The sequence below is a fragment of the Myotis daubentonii genome, chromosome 14 (genome assembly GCF_963259705.1).
Source record: "Myotis daubentonii chromosome 14, mMyoDau2.1, whole genome shotgun sequence".
In the NCBI taxonomy this organism is placed as follows: domain Eukaryota; kingdom Metazoa; phylum Chordata; class Mammalia; order Chiroptera; family Vespertilionidae; genus Myotis; species Myotis daubentonii.
In genome coordinates, this window is record NC_081853.1 from 12,831,960 (window position 1) to 12,843,509 (window position 11,550).

Genomic DNA, 11,550 nt, shown 5'->3' on the forward strand with positions numbered 1-11,550 from the left:
GGTTTTCATTATGGGTAGCTAAATAAAATGTGATCTGGCTCAAGGGGAAGTCTGCAAAGGTCTCAGTTTCTCTTTCTGATCTCACATTCTCAAGGGTCATTCATTGAATTTTGCTTTCTGTCAGTGTTATCTCTATAAACAATGAAGTCATATTCAGTTATGAACACTGAAGTTTTCATCCTTAGTTTTTTTCCTGATTGTTCTTTTAGTATCACTATGGACTACATTGTACTTCTCACCAATAAAGATATCAACTATAGAGTTCTCTCTCTTTCTCTCCTTCTCTTTTTCTTCCTCTCCCCTTCTCTCCCTCCCTGCATCCTCCTCCCTCTTCTTCCCTCCCTCTCTTTTTCTCTTCTCGATAAGCCAATTGATTGTTGTAAAACATAAGGTTTAAGTCATGCTTCCTTCAAGACTTTTCCATTGTGTGTTCAAGTCAGTCTTTATATATTGGTGATACGAAGTCATTTATAGTTATTTGGAATGATTAAGGTCATTAAAAGGGAGTACAACCAAGGCACTGAATGAGGACATTGTACACCAAATAGCTTTGTTTCTTTCAAGTAAGTTTCAGCACAGAGTTGGCATTTAATGAACACTGGTTGGTTGATGATGGGTTGGTGAAGTGCCTTCCTCAAGGCTACATAACCACTTGATGGTGGAAACTAAATGCAACGTTCCCTTTTGTGTCACATTATTTAGTCTAGCCTGTAGCACACTGGTTTAGTGGCACTCTTTCTTCAATGTGAGTTCTGATTTCTGTGCTATGGCGTGGTTGGAAAAGAGCCTACCCTTCTTGCTCCCTGCCAGACCATTTAGGGATCAAGGGATGCAAATCTGAAACAGGAAGGTGAGCACCTATCTGATAAAAGGCCCATAATGCATAGGATTTGCTTTTTCTCTGCCTCTGGAGTATTTGCAAGGAAGGGAACCAGATAGGCCTTCTCACTCAGAAAATGATCTGCTTTCAGAAATGATAACACTGTGCTGATGCAAGATATTAAGATTGGCTGTAACGTAATAGTCAAGTAAAGCACAAAGGAAACTGTTTACCGGGAGACACAAATAGGTACAATGGATTTATCAAGTTCAAATACGTCTATCACTAGAGGAACTAGAGGAGCACAGTCAGGAGAGAGCTACCTGGAAAGAAGAATGTACCAAAAAATGTGCTGGGTCAAGGTGAGAGGCGTGCCATATTGTGCCGAGCCAGCTCAGCCAAGGGTTCGAAAGCCTGAGTGAGGGTGGTGAAGGATGGAGAAATGACAAAGAGAATAAGCTGGGTCTAGGTGGATCTCCTGTGCCTGTCTGAGGCCACAGAGAGAGATCCAGAGGCAAGCTGAGCCTTTATTTTATAGCCAGAGGTAAACAAAGTAGTGGTCACCACAGTTACAATGTTCTTGTGAGTTTCGTTTGTTTTGGCAGCACTTGCTGCACCTCCCACAGCCCATTAGCTACCTAGGAAGGATCTAGGGAGAGTCATAAGGTCAAGCCTAATTATGCTAAGAGGACTGTGCCCTCTAAGCTGGGACTTGTTTGTGACTTTGCCAACAGGTCAGTCCGAGGCTTAACCCTATAGCCACGCCCTACACCATGTGCTACTTTTTTTTTTTTTTAAGAAGGAGCAATGGGATCATAAACTTGATAATTTTCATGCTGCAAGGGTGAATAATATTAACTGTTACATGTGCTCATAAAGACAAAGTTTGGAGACTGTTTGACTTCTGCAGAGTGCTTTCTCCAATACATGGCATGGAAGAGCAGTTAAATGTATCCTTGACTATAATTGTGATTTTATCAAACACGGGACTCATGTACTTTGGTAGGCAAGTATGGTAGGTGTGTTCTTTTTCTTTATTTAAAAAAAAAATTACCTCGCACATCCTTTTCATTTTATTCCCCCTTGAATTCTGTAATGATTTTAGTGACAATGGTCTTCATGAACCTAAGAACAGAAAAGAAGCTCTACAGGAGAGTCATTGACGTGGGTGAACTTAATTGTTAAGAGATGCTTTATTGCACATAAAGATAAAGGATTTTTTGAAAGTTCTTGTTCATTTGGCATTAATTTTCCAAAATAGCTTAATGAGCATGTCAGGGACTTGGGATTCAAAGATTCTTACTTTGAGTCTTGAGGGGAGTTTGGGATTGGGATTTGGATTGTAGATACCCATCAGAAGCTCTCCTCCAAACATTAGTAAAAAATCAGAGATCATTGTAGACTAACGTCTCCATGGTGTAGAAGTGGAAGTAGAAAGTTCTGGCTCATTCGCTCAGTGTTGCCTTTCCCTTTGCTCCCTTTCCTCCTGGAATTCATCTCTCTCTGGCACACCCATAACACTGACTTTTGCACTAAATGACCTGCCATGAGGCGTAGCTATTTAAGCAGGCTTTGTTGCTCCCAACACTGGAAACTCTTAGCATTCTCCTCCGCTGAGCCTAGTGATTGGGATATGGAGGATGCTCAATAAATGATAGTTAAATTGAATTCACTCATGTGTCTTACATGTTGTAAGCACCTACTGTGTGCCAGGCATTGTGCTCAAGATAAAGATATGATTTAGCCTTGGTTCATACAGTTCTGGGACTCAGCCACTGGAAGACAGATGTTTTAACAAATTATTGGTACATTTGACTTTGCCTTGAACAGTGAAATATTCATTTGAAATCCTAGAAGAAGTACCAATTAAGCTGAGCCTTGAGCAGAGTAGGTCTTGAGTGGGGTAGGGTTGAACAATGTCATACTAAGAGGCAACAGCTGTTGTAAAATTACAGAGACAAAAAGAGTGATGTGTTCATGTAATAAGTGGCTCAGTGTGCCAGGCGTGCCATGTTTAATTGGACCACATGGAAGAGTGCTGGTTGATGAGGTCGGAAGGATAATGGCAGACCCTGAAATATGATGACATGCAGGTTCATTCGTTTAGTCACTCCACAGTTATTGTTTGAGTGTACATGGTGTATTCCAGAACAATAAGCAATGCAACGCCAGACAATACTAACAAGCTCTATATCCTCACGGAACTTACATTTCAGTAAGGAAAGCTGAATATAAATAAAGGTATACATGCAAAAATACATACATAAATACATAATTTCAGATTGTGCAACAAATCCCGGGAAGGGAAACAATTATACTATGATAGAAAAGAGCAGGAGGGGAGGGACGGAAGGCGGAAGTACTTAGTGAAAGGTAGTCAGAGAGGATGTTCTGAAGAGCTGACCCTTAGCTGAGATTCTGAAGAAAGACAGGAGCGAGCCATAAACAAGTGAGAGAAGAGAGCTCCAGGCCTATGGAACATTGAGTGCTCAGATTTGAGAGGAGACCAGTAAGCCAGAGCAAGGGAGGTGTGAAGGAGAGTGGCCTGAGATGGACATGGCCAACTCTGGACAGGTGTCACCTCACATCACAGAGGCCTGCATTACTAGCTTGGTTACTCTCAGAAGGTGGGCCTGCCCTGATTAACATTTCTATAAGGCCACTCTGGTTGCTGTGTGGAAAGGATGTGTGGGGCAAGAGGGGAGACTGGGAGGCCAATTAGTAGAGTAATAGAGTATTATACTCCTTAGGGAAGAGGTGATAGTGGTCTGAACTGGGGTGGTGGAATTGGCTGTGGGAAAAAGTGAAGAGTTTCAGACTATATTTCTGAAGTAGAACCAACAGAAATGTGAACTGTATATATTAGTGGCCTGTAAAATCAGTATCTTAGCCTTACACTGTTTTATATGTAACTACTCTTTTATCCAATGAAGAAGTGGTGGAACAAGGACATACCAGACTTTGTTTTAATTTTGTGTGACTCACATGATTGATGGTGTTATACTAACATGACTTTACCTTTTAGTTTTAGGGCTAATAATAGAAGTCCTGAATTTACCATGAGTAAGCATGAATGCGCTCACTTCAGTGTTCAGCTAACCTTTGTCCTTTTGGTTACCCTTTACTCCAAGGTAGAACAATCCTAGTGATTTGATGTTTTGATGGAAGAGTAGAGTGGGGACTCCCTGAATGATGGGTCTTAAACTATTCAAGGTCAATGTGGTAAGGCAGCCAGGCTTCCCTGCATAGGCTTAGAGGTGGAAAAAAAACTTGGGATTAAATAAAAACAGTTCTTATAAGTAACTTAATTCTGGACTTGTCCGAATGCCAAAAGCAAATGCTTTTGTTTGCACCTTGGTACCAATGAAGAATTTAATGGTTTCAAGCAATCTCAAAGAGTTTTATGAAAGCACTTCTTGGTTGGAGAAGGTTTTCAATCCTGCCCTGAGCTTGGTGAGAACAGACTGTCTGTCTGGCTTGTCAAGGGCAGGTGGTGCTCTCAACAAAAAACGGGGGTGGAGGCTGTTACTGCTAGAAACCGTGACTCTCGACAGTTGTTTGAGCAGTGACCTTCAGCAAACACTAGCAACCATTAGTGGAGGCTGGTGGTGTGTGAGGTATTGTGGGAGATGCCCATTCATGAAAGAAAACCTTGATATCTGCTGTGTCTCACGCAGTGTGATTGCTCTGTGGGTAGATCAGCCAGAGTTCCTTCTTCTGAGGAGCTTACACTTTAGTTGGTGATATGAGATAAGAATACAGATATGTCGCCCTAACCGGTTTGGCTCAGTGGATAGAGCGTCGGCCTACAGACTCAAGGGTCCCAGGTTCTATTCTGGTCAAGGGCATGTACCTTGGTTGCGGGCACATCCCCAGTGGGGAGTGTGCAGGAGGCGACTGATCGGTGTTTCACTCTCATCGGTGTTTCTAACTCTCTATCCCGCTCCCTTCCTCTCTGTAAAAAATCAATAAAATATGTATTAAAAAAAAAAAAAGACTACAGATATGTCAGGTGAGGCTGATGAGATAATTACCAGAGAAGATCAGAGTGTGCAGAGGAGGGAGAGGTTGCGCCCCACTGAGGCCATCAGAGAGGGCTCCACGGAGGAACAGTGACACAAAATGCCAGGACCATACTGTTGGAAGGACCATTAGGTACCCAGAGGGGTATGGACTGACAGCCGGCTTGCAAGTCTTACCTGTTTGGTCTGGATGCTAGAGAAGTGACCTTGGGCATGGTCCTTTACCTTCCTGGGCCTCACCTATAAAATAAGGATTATTGCCCTGACCGGTTTGGCTCACTGGATAGCGCGTCGGCCTGCAGACTGAAGGGTCCCAGGTTCGATTCCGGTCAAGGGCATGTACCTTGGTTGTGGGCACATCCCCAGTAGGGAGTGTGCAGGAGGCAGCTGATGATGTTTCTAACTTTCTATTCCTTTCTCTCTCATCGATGCTTTTAACTATCTATTGCTCTCCCTTCCTCTCTGTAAAAAAAATTTAAAAAAAAATATTAAAAAAAATTAAAAAAGTAAAAATAAAAATAAAATAAGGATTACTTCCTGGCCAGTAAGGCTCAGTAGTTGAGCGTTGACCCATGAACCGGGAGGTCACAGTTCGATTCCTGGTCAGGGCACATGCCAGATTGTGGGCTACCCAGGGCATACAGGCGGCAGTCGACCGATGTTTCTCATCATTGATGTTTCTATCTCTCCTTCTCCCTTCCTTTCTCTGAAATCAATAAAAATATTTAAAAAAATAAGATAAAATGAGGATTATGTACCTCCTGAGGTGGTTGAGAGAATAGAACGTATGGTCCAAGCCTTGCACAATTCCTGACCCCTATTTAGCTATTATTTTTATTGTTTTAGCCCAACCGTTATCTAATATAATCTTAACATATAGTTGTCTTACCTGCCTCCTTGAACACCTTTGGATAGGGACTCTCCTTCTCCTAGGCCACCCCATTTCATTTGTGAATTATCTCAAATGTCAAAAGTCCTTAATTGCTGGGTGAATAAATTATCAAGAGGAGAGGAAGGGAAGGGGGAGCCTTTCAGGCAGGAAGACCTGAGTGAGCAAAGACTAGAAGTGAGTGTGGGCGTGTTCCAGCAACAGCACGTGATCCGACTTGGCTGGAGTCCTGGGCTTGGGAGCAGGTGGAAAGGAGGTGAGGGCAGTTGCTGGGCGCCTGGAGCAGCACCCTCTGCCCTTGGCCCTTCCCCAGCCTGAGCGTGCCACGGTCTGGGGCCTTTCTCTTTTACTCCGCACACATAGCACACATGCTGTGAAACATCCGCGCTGTGTCTAGACAGCACTTCACTTCTTTGAATCAGGTATCTGCTTCAGTTTGAACTGGGTAAGAGGGAAGGAAACACACACAAAACAAGACAGAAACCAGCCACTGGAATGTCTGTGAGCAAGGATGCACAGATGACTCAGGCGTGTACTAGTATGTAAACCTCGTGTTTCTAGGGTGGACTCCCCTCTTCCTGGGGGTGGGGGTGTGTGGGGCGTGGAGGAATGGAGAGTCCAGGGTGGGAAACAGCCCTGGGATCTAAACCTTTCCACGCCTGGAAAGGACAAAGTCAGTGACCTTTTGTGGGCCTGCATCTCCCATGTTGAAAACAAGGTGGTTGCATCAGATTGGGCCAGCTTGAATCTTTTGCGGAGCTAACAGGCTGTGGTTTTGCCTTTCTCAACCTGGGAGAGATTTGATTTATCTGATTCTTCAACATGTGTACGTGGCCGATTATCTAGAAAAATATCTGTATTGAAATAGCTGAGAACTGAATTTAGTCCTCGCAGCCAGCTCTCCCACAGGTGCTCCGCCTTCTTGCAAACAAATTGCCTTTCTGCCGAGCAAGACTCATTTGTGCGACTGCGGTTTCCTAACCCGGAGAGGAGGGCTGTGCATCGAAAATAATTTCTGGGGGTTTTGTTCCCTGTTTGCTTAGTGCAGTGTTATATTTAGCCACATTTTAAGCTCAGCATTTTCCTTTGAAATGCATACGGGAGGGAAATGAGGAAAGCTACTGGAAAACAATAGGAAAGGCATTTAGAACAAGTAGAGGAAGGCTTGGCGAAACCTACAAATGTTTGGGAAATACTTTTAAGACTTTCTACAAAGCAAGCCTTAAACACACCACCTGTCTCTCATTTGAGGTTCAAGTAGTGTGCATGCGCTGCTTCAAAGTTCTCAAGAGCTGTAGAATTTGGCCTCCAAGTGAATAAAGTTATAAAATGCATCGTCACCGCCTCTTGACTGTCAGGGACCCTGCTCCCCACCTTTTTGAAGAAAAGGCGTTATCTAGGCTTTTTACTTCCTACTTCACAATTGCCCAGCCAAGCTAATGAAGCCAGTGTGGTGCTGTGGGCATTGGAGGCGCTCCTCTGCATGAAAGCCACGGCCCCTTGATTATGCAAAATCAGATATTAAAAACGTTGCCTGCCTCTAACCCAGATCAAGGCTCTGGGGCTGACTCCTGAAATTTAAGCTCATTCAGAGCTATTCTTTAATGCTCATAATCATTTGCAAAACTTCAGCCCCTGCAGTGTTTCCTTCTTGGGTGTCATCTTTCTCTTTCTCTTCCTCCCCTGGAGAGCATGGCTCAGCCGATGGCACTTCGCTTGCTGCCCCCTTTGCTGGATGACATGAATCCCCCAAGTGAGGAATCACTGCGCAGGGAAATGCGATGTGGCTCTGGCATCCGTTTCCTTTCACAGGTGTCTGATTACATTTTGACAGGTGTCTGACACAAAACACTGTCAGAGCCGGGATTTAACCTTGGAATGCCACCTTCGATTAGGGCGTCCCTGGGTGGGAAACAGTGAAATGGATCCGAGTGGTTGATGCCGCGATGTTGCGCTGAATTTCATTTCGGCACCAGATGTGGGCCCATGTGGCATTTGTCGCACGAGCTACAGAAATAGGTGCTGGTGCTGCTTTGTCACTGAACTGGGGGTTTGAGGAGCTGCTCCCGAGGAGGTTGGATGAAGCAGCGCTGTCACCCTGAAATAATCCCAGTCCAGGCAGACCTGCTATTTATTGTTCGGGGACCTTCGCACTTAACGGGGTTTTAATTTATTATAAATGTCGAGATTGCTGAAAGCAATGGAACTCATTACAAATCATTCTCCAAATATGAGACATAACAAAATAAATGATTGAGAACTTGAGATGACGAAAAGGTTAGTGGGTGCACTGCCTTAGAAACTGCGCGGGGCGAGTTCAGATGTCTGGGAACACTGTATTCTGTGTCCCCTACTCAATGTTTTTGTTTATTTTGCTTTTCTGAATTTTTTTTCTTTTTTTTTACTGAGAGCACATATATTCAGCTCTGCATAGCAAGGAAGGTAGGATTCTCACGCCTCATATACACACCATTTACACCAATGAGAGGAACGCCTTTGTTCTCATGATAGAACTGGCCAGATTAAAAACAGAAGAAGAAACAAATTTGAAACAGTGATGCCTTTAATAGGCAGAATATAGAATACCCTCACGTCCCAAAAATGTCCATGTCCTAACCTCTGGAAACTGGAAATAAATTTCCTTCGTGGCAGTGAGAAGTCAGGTTGCAGGTGGAATTGAGTTGCTAAAAAGCTGACTTTCAAATAGGGACTTTATCCTGGGTTATCCCCATGAGCCTGATGTCATCACAGGAATCCTAAAAGTGGAAAAGGGAGAGGAGGAGATCAGAGTGACGTCACGTGGAAAGGACTTGAGCTGCTATTACTGCCTTTGAAGACAGGCAGCTCCGGAGGCTAGACAAGAAGCCCCCGGAGAGGAATTCAGCTCTGCCCACACCTTCGTTCTAACCCGGTGGAACCCATGTAGACTTCCAACCTACAGAACAGTAGCTGGACCACTTTGCATTGTTGAAAGACCCTCCATGTGTGGTAATTTTACACGACAGTCATCGGAAACTAATACTGTGCCTCGAAAGTGAGCAAGTGTTTTCCTCATTTTCTTCCCCAGGTTCATGATGCCTGGGCATAAAGCAGAGTCTCCTTCCATTCGGAACTTTTCCTTCTCTGGGACAGAGAGGTCTTTGGCACCAAGCTGGTTCTAGCATTAAATATGTTCAGTTTGAACAGACGAACAATCTGTTTTCTTTTTCCTGCTCCCTGAGCTGACACAGAGAAATCAGTTATAACCAGCTGTTAAGACCCTTATTGTTAATGCTGTTTAACTTACAGGGTTCTTTGCTCACAGTGACTCTGTTGTCATTATTTTTATTGTTTGCTGTACTGTCCAGCTCAGACATCTTAGCCCATCTTGCTAGACTAGTGAGGAGTCTGCCCATGTTTTGTTCTGCTCTTACTTTCTTCCACTAGTTAATCATTCCTGGTGGTCTCTAGTAGCCTTTGTCCCTCCTCTCCCCACTCTTCATCTGAGAAGTACTGTATGCATGGGATAAAGAAAGGCAGCCTAGATTGAATCAGCCAAGAAATGCTACCATGTTTCATATGGTTTTTAAAGCTGTGCCTGAATTTAGAAATTGTGTGTAGCACAAACAAAAAAGTGGGTTGGGAATATTTGTCATCCTCCCGAAAGCACTACACAGACACAACACTGCTTTCCTGGGCCTTGCGTGTCTGGGCTGCCCTCTGTCTTTGGAACAGCCACTGTTTCCTGATCTGAGAGCCAGAGGAAGCAGATTGTTCTGAGGCCACGTTTTATTGAGACTAAAGATCTTTAGGCGACAGAACCTCACATGGCTCCCAGCAGATACAATCGAGTCACTGTAAAATAATTGTGCTGGGCTTCTAAAACAACTGTATTGTCTAATCATTCATTCAGGTCCATTCATTTAACAGGTAGAGATGTGTGTCTGCTACATGCCAGGCATAGCTTCTGAGAAGGCTAGCCATTATTTGGTTGCAGAGGAGATCATTGCCTTACTGTACTTTAAAATACCCCATCTTTCTTATACGACTCAGAAGTAATAGGGCCTGTAGGTAATAGCTACTCAAGGGCAGGCACCTGATGCCTAGTAGCCGACTGGAGGAACTGTAGTATACCCCGGACCAACCTGAGGGGAGGACCCCAGGGGAATATTTGATGGCAGATGACGTGAGCCCTCCGCCTCTCCTCCACTCCTGGCCACCTGTTCTCTATCCAGCAGCTCTAGGACCTAGGCAGATATTTTAGGTGACAATTGGCTACAGCTCCAGAATTTTTTTTTTTCTTTTTTGTTGACAAACCAAGGATCCTTTCTTCCAATAAATCTATCCTTGAAGAATATTTCTTACTGTAGTTCAGCTTCCCTAGACAGACTTCAGCAGAGTTTAGAAAGAGGGATCTTGTGAGAATGAAAATTCTCCCCTGCCTGATCACCCCTGCTTCATTCAAGTTTGTGAGAGTCAGCTCTGTTCTGGCTGAACTTTGCCTTTGCAAAGGCATCTTTACTAAATGAGCTGTGGAGAGCAGTGCCTTTTTCAAGGGGAGAACTGTTCACCTCTGTGTCCATGAGCTGGAGTTGAGGGGTTAGTGGTATTCTGATTGGCAGTCTGAACATTTGGGCTAATTAGTCAATATGGATGAGTATGATGAGCTATTGTTTTGAAATAATAGTGCGTGTTTCTTACCTATTCCATCTTCCATTACTCATTGATTTCCTTTACTTCTCTCTTATTGGATTATACCCTCACCCCAAACTCGGAGAGCAGATCTCACAACAGGTCAGCAGGTCATGGGCTTCTAAGAAGCAGTAACTCTTGTTTCCTCTGATCTATGTTTTACCCAAAGCCTATGAGGTATCATTGCTAGCAGGTACATTTTGAGCCCAACCAGAGGAACCCATCAAAGACACTTTCCATCATGTTAGCTCTCAACTCCCCAAAACCTTGCATGTCACTCTCCTGGCAGATAGCAGAGAGAGGGTTGTCATTTTCACTTCATGCTGTTCCAAGAGGCTCCCTTCCCTGCAATTACTCATGGGTGTCAGAAGAAGAAAGAGAGCACTGAAGAGGTGTTATATGTGTGGCACTTCAACAGTGATTACTTTTTCTTTCCATCAATCATGTAAAGAAAATTCTCTGAGCTCAACTGATAATCCCATTTTTCCTTTGAAGAAGAGAGACTGACTTGTTGTCAGATGGGCCACTGAATCAGCAGTGTCTTCCTGACTTTTGAACTCATTAGGGCTTGTTTAGTACTTAGAGGCACGGTGCATGATTCATGCACATGTGGGTCCGATTGGGCCTGTTGGCTGCTGCAGTGATGTCATAGCGACCAGTCGTTCCAGTCATTTCTGGTACGTTCCAGTCGTCCTGGTCATTGGGCTTTTATATATATATATATATAAGCTATAGATTATCCACGCTATAGACGGTTCTGAAAAGTAACTTCTCCAGTGATGGGTATGAAGGGTGGCAATGGCAGTTTTTGCAGGAAACAAGATCAAAGATGGATTCTTCAGTTTACACGCTAGACAATCAAGTAGTCTCATTGGTTTGGCATTTAGTGGAGAGTTAAATTTGAGTATAGAATTAAATGCTACAGGGTCACTTAGGTCATTGTGTTTGTGTGGAGGGGGAAGCCATGTCAAGATCCCCCTTTTGAGAGGAATAATTTGCTCTAGGTCAAGAAAAAAATACCACTTTTTTCACATTAAATATTAAATGTTCAATATGTAAATCATTTAGAACAGTGCCTGACACACAGTGCTATGTAAGTGCTGGCTGCTGTCACTATTGTTTTTGCTATTATACGCTCTAGGTGAGCA

The 11,550-nt window shown here is 43.8% G+C and overlaps 1 protein-coding gene across 2 annotated transcripts in view; it reads left to right on the forward strand.

Annotated features, from left to right (window-relative positions):
• Positions 1-11,550, forward strand: part of FHIT (fragile histidine triad diadenosine triphosphatase) — a 1,351,032-nt gene that overhangs the window by 1,004,185 nt on the left and 335,297 nt on the right. The window lies entirely within an intron of this gene.